Below are 16,198 nucleotides of genomic sequence, written 5' to 3' on the forward strand. Positions count from 1 at the left end.
GACCATATGGTCCAGGTTGAGAAATGCCACTCTAGCTGAAGAGGTGCTCAGGTGTCCCTATGGAAGTTACAGGAATTCTTAGTGTTCAATAACTTTGGGAGAAAAGTGAAGGAACACAAAGCCAGACATTTTGGAAAGACCATCTCTATAAATCAGGGTACAGAAATTATCAAGACCTGCTGTTACATTCTGAGACAGATTTACCCATGTGGAGGTGGCTAATGGACACAATCCAGCTCCTTTCAGATGTTACTGCAGCTGTACAAGTTGCAGGATTCCTGTGGCTTGACTGCTGCTGAGAGGCAGATATATTTTGCCTCTTGTTCTGTGCATTTCAGGAGCAAACAAAAATGATGACACATTTCACAGGGAGACAGGAGCAGGATCAAGGTTATGGAATTCAACAAATCTGAACTGTCAGATGCTAGAGGATTGTCTAAGTCGTAGAGACCTCAGGGTCAAAATACTCAAGTTTTTCTGGAACCAGAGATTCCAATCTCAAAAGCTTCAACTCAGTCCTTCATTCTTTGAAGGCAGATAAATTGGGTCACACAAAATTGATTGGTTAACATCTTTTAAATGACACCTTACCTCCAAAATCTCCATCTGCTTTTTTGGTACATCAGATAATTTGTGGTTTGGGGATATTTTTTTTTTATGAAAAGGACTTTGCCTTACAATAGTTGAATAAAAAAAAGGAAGACATTGATTCCCCCAGATTATATTTGCTTAAAAGTCAAACTACAAGAGAAAGCTTAAAACAAAAAGAATATGATGCCAGAGTAACAATATTTTACATTTCTACAACTTGAAAAATTCAGTAAGACAAATCTCAAACAATTGTTTATCTTCATTCTTTTCCATTATGGTCTTAAGTAAAATGATCTAATGAGCTGTATTTAGGTTCTATTTAATGGTACTTATGAGAATCAAAAATTTAACTTTCTTACACAGGTCTCATATCTATTTGATGTAAAATTTATCACATACAGATAACCATTCTTACAAGCTTTTCAAAGTACTAGATAGGTTGACTACATAGAAAAATAGAAAAAAATTCATTACCATGTTTTCTCTAAGCAAATCTGCACTTAAAATGTTATTTATAGGGGCCTGAGAGATATCATGGAGGTAAAGTATTTGCCTTTCATGCAGAAGTACTGTGTTTCGAATCCCGGCATCCCATATGGTCTGCCGAGCCTGCCAGGAGCAATTTCTGAGCATCAAGCCAGGAGTAACCCCTGAGTGTTGCCAGGTGTGACCTCCCCCCAAAATTTTTTTTAAAAAGAAAGATTTCCAGGCAGGATGTTGAGTGACTTTGGGGAGGAGAGGAATCGAAAAAAAAATGCTATTTATATATGTATGTATATATATATGTATGTATACACACACACACACACACACACACACACACACACACACATATATATATATATATATATATATATGCTGGGAAAGTTGTGGACTAGAAATTCACAATCTTATTTGTTCTTCTATATCCTTTCCAGAGGGGGGGAAAATCTGTCTCAGCAACCTCCCTAAAAATCTGCCTTCTTTAAACAAACAGAATCCCACTCCCTACCACAAGTGGCACTCAAGATTACAGAGCTGCCTGGAATGTTCCAGTATTCACATTTTGGTGGTGGCATTGCCTACTTTAGGAAACACTGTGGATAAAGGGGGATTCCTATGCTGGAAAATCAGAAATATACTACATATTTTAAGTAAAAAATTATAGTTAATAAAGGTTTGTGTTATACATGGGTTCATTTTATATTTTGGAACACATTCCTCGATTCAAAAAAACATACCATATGAGTAGCTTTCTCCCATGGATTAAGTAAAAGTAAAAATATGTTTCCAAATAAGCAGTTTAAGATGTTGATGCTAGCATGTACCACAGTGGTTCACACTTGAATGTGACTTAATTAATACAAATTGTAGTACCAGGATCAACATGTTAAGATGTATAAAATACTGAGATTGTTACTGAATGTATTGTCAAATCAAGTTGTTTTCTTCTATGATTCCCAGTCTAAATTTTATAAATTATTTATGCATATTCTTCACTGCAGAAATTTCTTCCCCCACTAATGAAGATTTGGTAGTTGTTCTGGTTCTATGCTGCTGACTTTCCAGTTGAAGATCTCTACCTTCCTTCAATTGGCTGATTAATGTTTGACATTGATGACTGAATCCACCGCTTAAAGATAAAATATCAGCTATTTAGAAAGTTTATATCTGGCCTAAGTGGCAGTTATTGTCATATAATATAACTTTTATGAGCTCATTAGATGCAGTTTCTATGGATAAAAATCATTTAGAGATGATTAAAAATGGAAACAGAATCAGAAGAATCAAGATGAATTTTTTTTCATCCTCACAATCAGTGATGTCTGCTGCACTAGAACTCTTTCTCTCTTTGTAGATCTCAAATGGGTCCTAAATTAATGCTAATAAAATGTTGTACAGAAACTGGGACACCCTGGCCTTTAAAAGGAAATATTTGATTCTGCCCAGTACAAGAGGTGTCACTTTTCACTCTAGTTCATTATATTTAATTATTTTTTTTTCCAAAAGCTAACTTACAACTCACATCCTGACACAGACTTCCCTAAGATCCTCTTCAGGAAAGCTAATGCTTTTATAGAAATCAGAGTCCCAAACCTGAGACAAGAGACTCAGTCAAGATGTTGACTCATGTTATAGTCATTTGTGTGTCCTTGAAGCAGAATTTCTGCATTAAGTAATAACCAAATATGACACCTTTGATAGAGGGCTGGTAAGATAGTACAGTAATTTGGAAATATTCTAGACATGCTGGTGATATGAAGTCCATACCTAGAGCCACATAATCTCTTATCACTGCCAGTGGTAGAACTGAAGGGCTCCAACATTATGATGGGGGCCCAGGTATCCCTAATACCACAGGACCAGAGAAGCAGGGCCTTCGTTTTGAACTACCAAACTAGTTGTCCAAGAATCATTTGTGGGACCTCCAGTCTTTCTGAGTACAACTTAGAAGCACCCTTTTCCACTTAAAAAAAAAAAAAAAACACTTGTTAGAGCTAACTTGTAAGTAGATCTCTGGTATCAAAAAGGCACAGAAAAAATGAAACGCTGAATCACTGACCACCTTTAATTTGGAATTAAAACATTGCTAGAGTCCTACTTCATTCTCCATTTATCTATGAATTTATAAGAAGTAATCTAGAGGCAATGTGAATCCATATTTTATTAATGGAAAACTAAGAATTACAGCAATGCTAGTATTCAGCCCAAATTGAAAATACATTCTAGAGTATCCAAATCCCATGCCTATTCTGTCAAGCAAAGAAAGTTATTCTTTAGCTGTAAGTCAAGTAGCTCTATATATTTTCTTAATGAAGCAAGAGTAAATTATTTGAACTAGTCATTTTAAAATTGTACTGTTTAAATAGATTAATGTCAATTTTATTTCTTAAAAATATTTACTTAGATCTGGCCAAGTTACCCACATTAGTATTAATCTTCAAACATTTTATTTTGTTTTTCAACCACATAAACAGTGAGTGATGAGGGGTTACACTGTATTCAAGGGTCACTTCTGGCAGTGCTTAGGAGTGCCAGAGATTAAGCCCAGATTGGTCAAATGCAAGGGAATCACTTTGCTTTCTGTGATATTGCTACAGCATCCATTCTTCAAGCATTTATTGCTTGTTGATTTCTTTTGCACAACTCTTATTATTTAGCTATCACTGACATTACCCATTAGTATGTCCCAGGTTACAAATGAGCTAAACTTTGACATATACAAATGCAAAAATAAGCAAATCATTTTAGTTACAAAAAAAAATTGTTCAGGGTACAGAGAAAGCTCAAGTGAACTTGAACATTTAGCTACATGCTTAACATGTGGGAGGCCCTGAGTTTGATTCCAGGCATCACAAGCTGCATCCAGGAGCACTATTGGTCCTAGAAACTGCCATACTTAAGGACCATGTTTCAAATGTCAAACCCTTAGAGATATCATTGGTCTAGGACTGCCCCACCATTGGGGTGGCCCCTATGAATCATTACCATTTTGGTTTGTTGAATCCCATATAGAAATGCTACATGATCTGGCTATCAAAAGTAGAATGCTGGGGCCAGTGAGGTGGCACTAGAAGTAAGGTGTCTGCCTTGCAAGGGCTAGCCAAGGAAGGATCTCGGTTCGATCCCCCAGCGTCCCATATGGTCCCCCCAAGCCAGGGGCAATTTCTGAGCCTTAGCCAGGAGTAACCCCTGAGCATCAAACGGTTGTGGCCAAAAACAAACAAACAAACAAACAAACAAAAAAAGTAGAATGCTTCTTCTAGATCCTGTGGATGTCCAACAATTTGACACTTTCTAAACTTAGTGCAACTCCACAATTTCAATGATTTTTTTTTACCCCCAGATTGCCTCCACCTCAGATTCTTGTCACAAGTCCCATGCCAAATTTTGACCTATTGGTTTTAATTGGGAATTATCCAAGGACTCTTTTTGTCAGATTCAATAATTTGCCACAAAGCTCACAAAACACAAGAAGTTTACTTATGTTGAATATAAATTATATATATAAAGGATATAAATGAACAACTAGATAAAAGGCATATTAGAGGTAGTCTGGAAAGCTCCCAAGCAGAGGAACTTCTACCTGCTAAGTTGGGGTGCACCATTCTTACTAAAAATGAATTTGTTCATTAACATAAACTCAAATTCTTACTATTCATGTTTTATAGTCAAGTTCTCATTGGGCCTCTCTTTCAAGCGTTAGATGAGTCGTCACAGGGAAGACTTTACCACTGCTCTGACATTGACCGCTCACAAGAGACTTCCCTTAACACTAAGAAGACTTTTTTTTTTTTTTTTTTGGTTTTTGGGCCACACCCGTTTGATGCTCAGGGGTTACTCCTGGCTATGTGCTCAGAAATCGCCCCTGGCTTGGGGGGACCATATGGGACGCCGGGGGATCGAACCGCGGTCCTTCCTTGGCTAGCGCTTGCAAGGCAGACACCTTACCTCCAGCGCCACCTACCCGGCCCCAACACTAAGAAGACTTGACAACCACAACGACCTGCTTACAGGACAGGGCTCTCTGCATTGCCCTTTAATTGTGAGGTGAAACGAGAGGACACTCCGCACCATCCTGACTGCAATGTAGGATATGCAGATTCCAGGATCTTTAATACAGAAACATGATACCAACAAAAGAGACTGTGTGAAAAATAAAAGTGTATTGACACTACAGACAATGGCTTGGATTGGACAAACTAGTTTGCCTGAAGCCTAAAGTTGGTTTTATGCCAGGAAACTTCAGGGGTAGGGTTTCCTTGTATTTAGGCCAAGGCTTTTCCTTCCCATGTCCCTCATATTTTGATGGGCCTATGCAAACAATAATTGCCACTCTAACACCGTTTGTACTGTGCTCCTTTGACTCTAATCCTTAAGAAAAACAACCCACTTAAACTTTTGAGGTTAATTTAAACTAATATGCATGTGCATGAAAATGTAAAAAAGTGCTTTGCCTTCAATGGTTAAGGAGTTACATAAGTTTTATGGCTTTAGATTTCTTTCTGTCCTGCTAAGAAATATTATGTGTTACAATCTGGAGACTTGAGGGACAAAGTAATTGTACATGGATTCTGTTTTATTTTTCTTAATGTTCTTTGGCTGAAAGTTCAAAGTTAAGATATCAGCAAGAGAACTTCTGAGAATTCTGTTTATGGGTGATTGTCCTTCCACTGTAACTTTACCATGTCCTCTTTCTTTGCGTCTTTGTTCTCATAATTAAAAATTAAAAATAAAAAAAAGAGTTAGATGAGTCTATGGTGTTGGTCATCTGTGCATTAATTTTTCTTTTTTAATAAATGTTCACTACTCTATACTTCCTGTCAGTTTTACTAGTCTGGCTTGTTGGCTCTGTTATCCATCTCTGTTATCCATGAGAGAAATGTGCCTCCCATCTCTCCTCATTTTATAGTTTTTAATTTTTAATTTGTGAGTAAGATTTCCTTCCCAAATGTCTGCACCCCAAGAAGGTAGATTCCATTCATAGTCATGAAAATCTCTCCACATCAGAACCCCCAGGTGGCTTGCTTGTGCTGTTAGAACATATTGGGTGTCCAATTGGTCAAAGCTTAAAGGACAAAGGGAAAAGGAATTTTTTTTTCTTCAGCCTTGACTAGTGGTAAATCCTTAGTCTTGGCATGGCTTTTGAATCTTTCTCTGATAAGGTACAGCTAATCCTAACCTTTCAAGATCACACTTGCTTCCCCCAACCTGATAAAAATGCCCTGATAGAGAAAAAGTGGTACATAGAGAAGGCATTTAAGGATTTATTTTACATGATAAAGGGACTTCATAGCAATATTATTCAGAGACAGTTGATTAAAATGCTGAAAAACTGCACTTGTTCTGGATGATTCCACTGAATAATTTATTACCTCAACCACCACAATCACAGCAACCATATAGAAAGATCAGGGCACAATAGATAATACAGGACGTAAGGTGCTTGTCCTGCATCAGACTGATGCTGGTTCCAGTATCTGATTACCACATATAGTCCCGCTGTACTGCCAGGGGTCACTTATGAGAACAGGGTCAGGAATAACCCTGAGTAATAACAATTATGGTCCAAAACCCTCAAAGGCCAAGATCTTTCTCTAGTATTTGGAGGTGTTTGCTTAGGGGCCACACCCAAACATATTTGAGGCTTACTCCTAAATCTGTGCTCAGGGATCATCCCTAAAAGTGCTTATGGGTGCTGGAGATTAAATCTAGATCAGCAACATCCAAAGCAAGTGTCCTACCCACTCTCCAGTTTCCTCTCCTTCCAGTTTCTACTTTCTTTTCTCATTCATACCCCACATCCATGGATCCTCAAGCCTCTGGATTCATGGATATTAAAGTATCAATCACCATAATTTTCAATAGTTTGGTTTTGAAAGCCTAAATTTTCTGTAACTAGCAAACTGCGTCCTTTTTATTGGATTTGGCTTTCTTAAAAGTGATTATCTTACTTTCCCAGGAAAACAAATAATTCTATCAGCCCCCAGGGAACCCAAAGAGAAGCTTTCCCTGACCCCCAATTTGATGTGATGTATTCCTCCGTAACTTGTTATTTCTGGAATTAGGGATGATGGAGTTACCTACCAAGCTCATTAGAATGGCAGATAAATTTTGCAGTATTGATTGCTGAGTCACTATCTTGCCCAGCTTACTGGTCATCTAGTTACTTAAAAACAAGTCTGGGTCTTTAGACCTCCCAGAATGGTTTCAAGTGAAGCGCATGAAAATGATTGTATCCAAGACACAGTTTTGATATTTGGAACAAGCAACAAGGTTATTAACAACCCTTAACCAAAGAGAGGCCACTTCTGATATCTTGTCATTTCCATTATGAAGTTTTCTGTTGTTACAGATTAAGGCACTTAAGTGTAACCAGAGATGTATGTTTGTGTGTGTATGTGTGTGTGTGTGTGTGTGTGCGTGTGTGTGTGTGTTGGGGTGGAAGAAAATAACACATTATGCAAATGCAGCAACAAATGTAAAATGATAAATTAGCAAACAACTATTTAATTATTACTATGACTAATTCCTGTAGATGGTGCCACAGCTAATGAACCTGAACTTGTCCTGGTTGACTGCAGTGTTCAGTTGAAACATTTCCATTTGGTTTGTTTGCCACTGGTGTGGCTCAGTGAAGTAGATAGCATCTGTTTAATGAACTCCCACTTCATTACAGTGCTGTTCTACTTACTGAGTCATTCTCCTTAAGCATGCAGGCTGTGTACTCGGCTGTTGTTTTAAAGCAAATACTAATTTATGATTACCTGTCACATTAGGGCATTGAAAATGGTACTCACACCGGCTCATGTGAGCAGAATGCTAATGAGCTGATTATGGACTGTGGCAGTGTCCCTGGCTTAAAAGCCATGGACATAAATTCAATCTGGGCTCCAGAACAATAAATGCTGTTGGAGAAAAGGGGGTGGTAAAGAGGGGGTGTTGTTGAAATGATCACATGTAAATGCATAGACTCTCAAAGGACAACTAACTCAGCAATGACCTAATTCAATGTGCAGAGATCATCGGCAACACCCGTTATCCTGTGTCGTGTGTAGAGGAAGATGAATGACTCTCCTATTTACTCCCTGCCATGGTCATTATCTAATTGAAGGCTGATGCCCAAGCAAGGCGGATCCAGACACAGTGATGGCAAAGCCCCTTTGTACAGGAGAAATCCTTGGCCCTGTCCTGTGATAGTACTAGCAGGGAAAATTACAATCAATAATACTTTCCCAAAACACAGGGTTATTTTTTTTTATCTTCCAGCTTAATATTAATCTGCAAGCTTTAAGCGCAGCACTGTTTTATCATTTGTTACCACATTTAGGGCATGCCATCTGCACTTTCAAATACAAGAGTATTTAAAATATAAAGATGACCTTTATACCCTAGTCACTATTTCCTTTGAATTGCAGAAGCTTCTCAGATTAATGTAGCCCCATTTGTTTATTTCTACTTCCATTTGTTTGGACAGTGGTGTTTTCTGTTTGAAGATGCCTTTAGTCTCCATGTCATGGAGTGTTTTGCCTACATTTTCTTTTTTTCTTTTTTTTTTTTTTTTTGGTTTTTGGGCCACACCCTGTGACGCTCAGGGGTTACTCCTGGCTATGCGCTCAGAAGTTGCTCCTGGCTTCTTGGGGGACCATATGGGACGCCGGGTGATCGAACTGCGGTCCGTCCTAGGCTAGCGCAGGCAAGGCAGGCACCTTACCTCCAGCGCCACCGCCCGGCCCCTACATTTTCTTTTATATACTTTATAATTTCAAATCTAATATCAAGTTATTTAATCCATTTGGATGTGTTCTTTGTGTACAGTGTTAGATAGATGTCTGAGTTTGCTTTTTTGTGTGTGATGACCAGTTGTCCCAACATTTGCTGAAGAGGTTTTTCTTGCCCCATTTTGCACTTCTTGCTCCTTTGACAAAAATTAATTGATTGTATGTCTGGGGTCATTCTATGAATACTCAAATTTATTACATTGATCTGAGGGTCTATCTGTATTCTAGTACCATGATGTTGTGATGATTAGTGCTTTGTAGTACAATTTAAAGTTGGGGAAAGTGAAGCTACTCATTTTCCCCAAAACTAAGGATTGCTTTACCTATTCTTGGGTGTGTATTGTTCCAAATGAATTTCAGGAGTGTTTGATCTACTTCTTTGAAAAAGGTCAAACAAGAAATGGAAGAAACTATTTCCCCCAAAACTATCAGGTAAGAGGCTAATACCTAAGATAAACAAGGTACTGAGAGAACTTAACAAGCAAAAATATTTAACTGTTAAAAAAAGAAAAAACATTTCCTCAAAGAAATACAGATGGCCAAAGAGGCACATGAAAAAAAGTTCCACCCTATCCCGACCAGCTGTCAAAGCAAAATGACAGATTCCCAGCCCACCTTGCCTCAGTCCAAAAAGAAGCTGCCAACACCAACACCACTGCTGCTGATTTTCTCCTGGTGGCCCCTTTTCTCCCTCCCCCTCCCCCTTTGCTGTAGACTGCTGCTCGCTACCAGTTTCAGTTTTTGAGAAACCCTGAGCTCAAGGACATTTCCTGATATGTGACTGCTGGGAGCCATTTTTCAGACTCCACAAGCCCATGCTGCAGGCTGAAGCTGTGCTCCAGATTTTGTTCTCCCCCTCTCCCAGACTATTTCAAAATATTTATTTAGATGTATTTCTTTAGATGTATTTTCTTAATAGGTATAATTCTTACTCTCTATTTCCTTATGTAGAGGCAGTTTTTCTCATTCCTTATTATGGATCTGTTCAGTAGGAAATTCTAGTAGATAAGTTCCTCCTGGGTTCTGAGTTCATGTTAGAACTAGGTTATCGGAATTGTTTAGCTTGTTGTTTTTAACCCATATATGCTATGCTTACTCCCTCCAAAATAATTTTCATAAAACAACTAAAAAATGTACAGTTTCCAGAAAAAGAGAATTTTGGATGCTTACCAGGCCAACTCTCCCGACTCCTTCGCCTATGCAAGTCTCCAATCATACAAAGAGGTTACTGGTTCATTCTGCAGAAAATTGTGATACTTTTTAAGGAAACATGGAAGGTTAGCTCACTAGTCAGGTCATGGCATTGCATGTACATATACACACATGCGAACACATGCACTTTTTTCTTTTAATTTTTTTTGTAGAGCAACCCTTATTTGGAAATGTTGAAATTTCTTGCTAAAGAGCTTTAAACAATTTACTTCTCATTTTCTGGTACTTAATTACTCAGATGAGATAATAAAACTATTGGAATGCAAACACTGAAGAGATTAGATAGAATAAGTAACACTTACAGACATGATCAACTTGGAGCAGCTTGGAGATCCCATGTGTCTAAAAACTTGCTCTTTCTGCCTCATCTTTTGCCCCCATGTAGTGAGTTTACCAGATCCCGTTTGGCCTCTTTGCTTGGAGAGTAAGGACAGGGCAGAATACTGCTGTTTTTGTTGACATTACTCATCTGTGTTTCTACATTCTTAGTAGTGCTTAAACAAGTCCTCATCTAATGGTAACCAATATTGCCCATGGTAATTTGGACTACATTTCAGGTTTACTCTAATAAGATGAAAACAGTTCTTAAAAATTAGTCATTCTCTTCACAGCTGAGCTAATGTGGCATCCGATTTTAAATAATACATAATTTACACCCTGGCAAACTTGACCCACGATTTTTTAAAAATAGATCAGGTTTTATTTTTTGGTGATGCCTAAGTCTGTCTTTCACAAATCACATATTATGAATGATTGGGCACATTTACATCATGGTATTTTTTTTCTTTAATGAACTCAATTTAAAACTCCAGTTGTTCATTAGATTATATTAATACAACTACAACACAAAAGATTCTGGATTATTCAAAAGAATCTTTTTCATGGGCCTCTATATTGGAACCAAAGAAAAATGGAAGCAAATTAGTTAAGTATTGTCTGCAGCCATATGGGTGCTAACAAATTTCTTTTCCTAACCTATAATGAACCCCCAAATCAGCCAAGTTGTAGGAGGTGTGAGCAGTGTTTTTCCCCCTGCACAAACACACTGCTTTTTTCTGATTTACATTAGAAAAAAAAAAAGACTGAGCTCCTATTTATACACAGGGTAATCCAATTTGCTTATTTTGCACAATAGTCCCTTTCCCCTTTTGGCAGCACAGAGCATTGTGCAAGCTCTCAACTCCAGTGGAAAATAAAAAGCCATGCATTAAGTACAAGGCCAAAGACTGTCAACTCAGTCAATAAAGCAGAGTTCATTTCGAAAGAAGCCAGAGAGGCAATATTTGGAGAAACATTTGGTGATAGGCTTATAAAAAAGTATATGCACTAAATACCCACATCGAACACTATTGGGAAAGAAAAATCTTAATGAGAGGTTTTGTAGTAAAAGATTTCATTGGGGTCTTTTAAGAGATGTACCAATAGGATTTTGTACATCTGCTCAATTCATAAATGTTGATTATTTTCAGACCATAATGGAGCAAATCTCTGTTCCATACTCTTTAATGAGTCAGATAAAATAGAGATGTGTAGATATCTGTGAACATATAGTTACATCCATCATTCAGTAACCAACAATATTTTTGAACGTCTAAGCAAGAGAAAAGACTGTCAGTAGATAGGATTTAGATGGGGGTGTGGCATCTAAACTGGTTTTGGTTTTCCACGGCTAATCAGACAGGTCAAGTGCAAAATCCTTCCCTAAGTATTAAACTCTTGGTTTCTCTCTGCAGTAGGCTGGGAAAAAAGAACTGCACCTATTAATAATGTGTTTTTCATGAGAAAGGAGCCATCTGAAATGGTGGAGTGGAGTATACAGAGCTTTCTCTATAGGCAGTGACCTTCCTGTCAGGGAGTCATCCTCATACCAGCCGCACAGACACAAAGGCAAGAAGAGAAAATGGATTGTGAAAAGACAAAAGGACCAGCATCTCAGCTCCCAGAGGGACCCTCCAAATAACCCTGCTGTGGCAGCGGCCCCTGTAACCTTCCGGCCATCACAGGATCTTATGAATAAAGAAAGTGACAGGCACAACAAATAGTCAAAGCCAGCACTGAGTGTTTCCTTTCCCAGGGAAACTAAAAACAAGTTAGAGAGTCCAACATGGGCTCTGAGAACATAAGGGGGACTATATTCCAGAGAGCAATATAAAACTCCCCACGTTCCCCCTAGAAAACAGAGCCCACTCCAACGCTAACATTTCTGTATTCCAGTGGTCTAGAGGGCCCAGTCTATAAATAACACACACAGCAAGAGAGTTCAAACAAAGCCAGAGTTGATGCATCCTATTCCACCACACACCATTTCCTGGAAGTAGAATTTCAGAATGTGACAGATATCAGAATTAGAAATGTTTACTAACGCAGTGTGGAACTGTGGAGATGTGGGAATTTGCTTGGCTGTCTAAGAGATCGTTGGCTTTCAGGAGCCTACTATACCCTGAATATCCCAGCTGGTCCACAGCAAACTCAGCACGTTGACTTTTAGAGGAAAAAGACAACAGTTGCCATTTAGAGCTTCCTCCCTATCTGTTGGCCAGTAGGTCTTTTTCCTGCTTTGTGCCCAAGGGCACATCCCACCCTCAGGTGACCTGACAATGATGTGTCATTGGCTCCCTGACCTGATCCAAACAGAATCATCCTGTGGCCAGCAGGGGATTGTTTCCATTATGGCGATCCTCCCTATCTATCTCCTTTTCATGTACCCTTATTTGGAGCAGTAAGTCACACAGCAGGAGGAGGCAAAAAAGGAATTCAGAAGAGCAAGTGAGGGGAGGAAGCATGAGGAAAAGAGGGAGCTGGTGTGAGAGGGAGAGGGGTTGGTCTTCCTTCCTGCATTTAGACATGCTGAAGTAATGACCCTGGGAACATGTTAGCCCAATATTGGAGACACTTTGGTAAGCCAATAATTTAATTCCTGCCATCTTCATGGCCATTGCTATGGCTTGACCCCTGACCTCTGCTACGGCTGAACCTAAACTCAGCCCGGGATTCACACTTCCGATTCTTGTCACAGAATCTCTCCATCTTGTACCATTTAATATAGTGTGCTCCAGGTGTTCTGCGGTGAATGAATAGTTATATTACTACCTGTCAGACACAATCACACTCTATTCATCATTCTCGGCTGGCTGCATGAAGCCCAGCTTCCAGCAGGCTCCCTCTCTATTTCCTTGTTCAAACGTCTGCGGTGCTTTTGGCCCATCTGTCAGGGCTGTCATTTAGAGGGAAAACAGTATCAGCGCTTTAAATATATGGAGTTCTCTATTGAAACAGTGCTGTGATTGAACTGTCAGCCTTCCCGGTATCACAGACAGTAATTCATGACTGGTCAGGGCTCCACTGAGGTTGCTATTACTATGGTGACCCCGGAGGGTCGCGTGGAGGGCTTTTGCTTTACAGTTTGGTCTATAAATAGTGCAATTAACCTTTCAGGAATTACAAAATGCTCTTGCATTCTCTTTCCTTTTGCTCTGTACTGGCACAGTTTTGAGCAAGGAAGAAGGAAATAAAGGTGGGAACCCCACCCCACAAAACTGATGAAATATGTGCCACATGAATAGAAATATATATGTGTGTGTATATATATTGTTTTGAGAGCAAGCACTTGAAATGCATGAATATATTTTCAGCCACCGTTGGCTGTTAGGGAGTGAGATAACATATGCCAAGATTTCTACTGAAATTAAAAGGTTTCTGAATTTGAAATAAAATATGATGGATGTGAGTGAAAGGGCTTCTGTTCATCCTTATGGAAAGGAAAAGGGGGGTCAGTTCTCTAAATTACTACCTTTCAAAGACAGTATTTCTTGCTGTTTCAAGCCCCCATTTTCCAAACAAAACACCTGCATTCCCAACAAAATCCAAAACAGACAGTCTCAGTAACCCAATGCTATCTCTAATCTGAAAACTGAGTCTCCAGAGAAAGAGAATTTTGAATGTTGATCAGGCCAACTCTCCTGACTCCCTTGCCTATGTAAGCCTCCAGTAACTGAAAAAAGGTTTTACTGGTTCATTCTGCAGGATATTGTGGTGTTTTGTAAAGGAAACACAGAAGGTTAGCAGTGGAGTCTCACACAGAAACCCAGACTCTCAGCTTTCTGCAAACCCTTGTCTGTCAGGACATAAACACACACCCTTTGTCCCTGGAAACCCTCCTAACAGGAAGTCCTTTTCTGTTCACTTTCTCTAATAGTCACACTCTAAGGGAGGCTGAGTAGTCTCTTAGACCTGCTCAGAAATCACACTGCTGAGTTTTGTTTCTTTCAATTTCTGCATCTAGGGATGCTGCGAATACCAGAGGATAGACTCCTAGTGCTGCTCGGTTGCCTCTCAGATGAATGCCTGATATGGTTTTTTTTTCTTTGTAGAATCACTTAGTGGCTGCATTATACCCATGATTCTCACAGCTCATAGCACACAAGGAGAATTTTATACCAAAGTTGTTCAGTGGATAAAACAAGCCAACATTTGCGATCATTGTTAACTTGAGATCACAGATAAAAATAATCATTGGTTTCTGTCGCCATATTTTCCTTGCCTCAATGATAATTTTACTATGCTTCCTTAAGGGAAAAAAGAGATATGTGTACACATGTGTTTGTGGCATGATGTGTGCGTGAGATGGAGGTCTGTGTGTCAGATGGCCTGTGAGTGTGCTGTGTGTGTGAGAAAGGGAGAGATGTTTGTGTGTGTGTGTGAAATAGGGGTGTATTGTGAGGTGGTCTGTGTGTAAGAACTGGGGTATGTGAGACAGGGTGTGTGTGAGACGGGGTGTGTTGGAAAGGGTGTGAGATGTGGTGTGTATAGGAGCTGATCTATGTGTGCAATAGATGGGGTATGTAAATGAGAGATAGTATATGTGAGAGATGGGAGAGTTTTATGTGAGAGATGGTCTGCATATGAGTTGCTGTTTGTGTGAGTGTGATATGAATGTGTGTAGGTTGGCAGAATAAAGTCACCACCATTCCTCAGAAAAACGGTCTTAGAGGACACATATGATGTTGACCATCCTCAGAGAACTTCACAGGGCTAAGGCAATATTTCAGCCAGCTTAAAGGCTCACAGGAGACAGAAAGGAGAGTGAGGACTATAAACCTGCCCATTAGTGCTATTTTCCAGGAATGCTTCCCACACCCATCTGCAGCGATGCAGAAGGGAAAGCCTTTGCTTATTGCAGGCACTGAACAAGGATAATTAAGAGGTAATCTCTTTCAGCAAGGGTGCACTTCCCCTTTTTAGAGACAATCATAAAAGGTAGAGCAAGGTGCCCATCAACCCCATGTTGCCACTACTGCAATCTTTTGTGACTGCCTCCTCCTCGCTTCCTGTCCTCGGCTGGAAAGCAGAAAGCCTCTGCTTATTATAGAGGCAGAGTAAGTGCTAGTCTCATCCCATTAACTGTCATATTACCAGGCTGCGTGCCATCCCATTTGAGTTTCACTGAGCATTCAGAACTGCTTAATTATGTACAGTAAAGGCAGTCTGCTGAGACTTCCCTTCCTGATTAATATGGGAGAGGGGGTAGAGGAGGGGAGGGGTCACCTCCAAAGCTCCCACCAGTCATGCACAGAGCTCACACAGTGTGGCAGAGGCTTTTGTGAGTTTAAAAAAAAAAAGAATAATAAAAGGAAATATAGTGCGAAAGGAAGACACTGGCATCCAGGGACAAGCTGCCTGAGATTTTGCAGGCTCAAGACAGTTCTTCCCTGCTTGGTGTTGGCGTTTAACCAGAGAGTGCATTCCTTATAAATTATACCACCCCATGTTAATTATAGTGTGCTGACAGTGCTTGTCATTACCGAGCCCGCTACAGGCTTTGTACGCTCCGGTTTTAATAGCTGTTTGTTCTGAGGAATGTGGCAGAGCTGTGTAAGTGGCTGAGCTGGGTCACTGCTAACATCCCTTTCTTCAGTCTTACACACTGGTTCTATTTTTACCACCTAATCCCTTCCCTCAGCTCCCCTTCTCCCCCTGCTCGGCCCCTCCTCCAGTCAAGCAGATGTATAGGTTACAGTGGAGAAATGCCAATGCCTTCATTTGGACACACAAAAAAAAAAACCCAGGGCTTGCATTGTGCCAGACTCATTGTCAGCCTTTCAAAGCTGCTCCCTGAAATCCTCTCTTTCTCCTTT

Source organism: Suncus etruscus, chromosome 4 (genome assembly GCF_024139225.1).
Source record: "Suncus etruscus isolate mSunEtr1 chromosome 4, mSunEtr1.pri.cur, whole genome shotgun sequence".
In the NCBI taxonomy this organism is placed as follows: Eukaryota; Metazoa; Chordata; class Mammalia; order Eulipotyphla; family Soricidae; genus Suncus; species Suncus etruscus.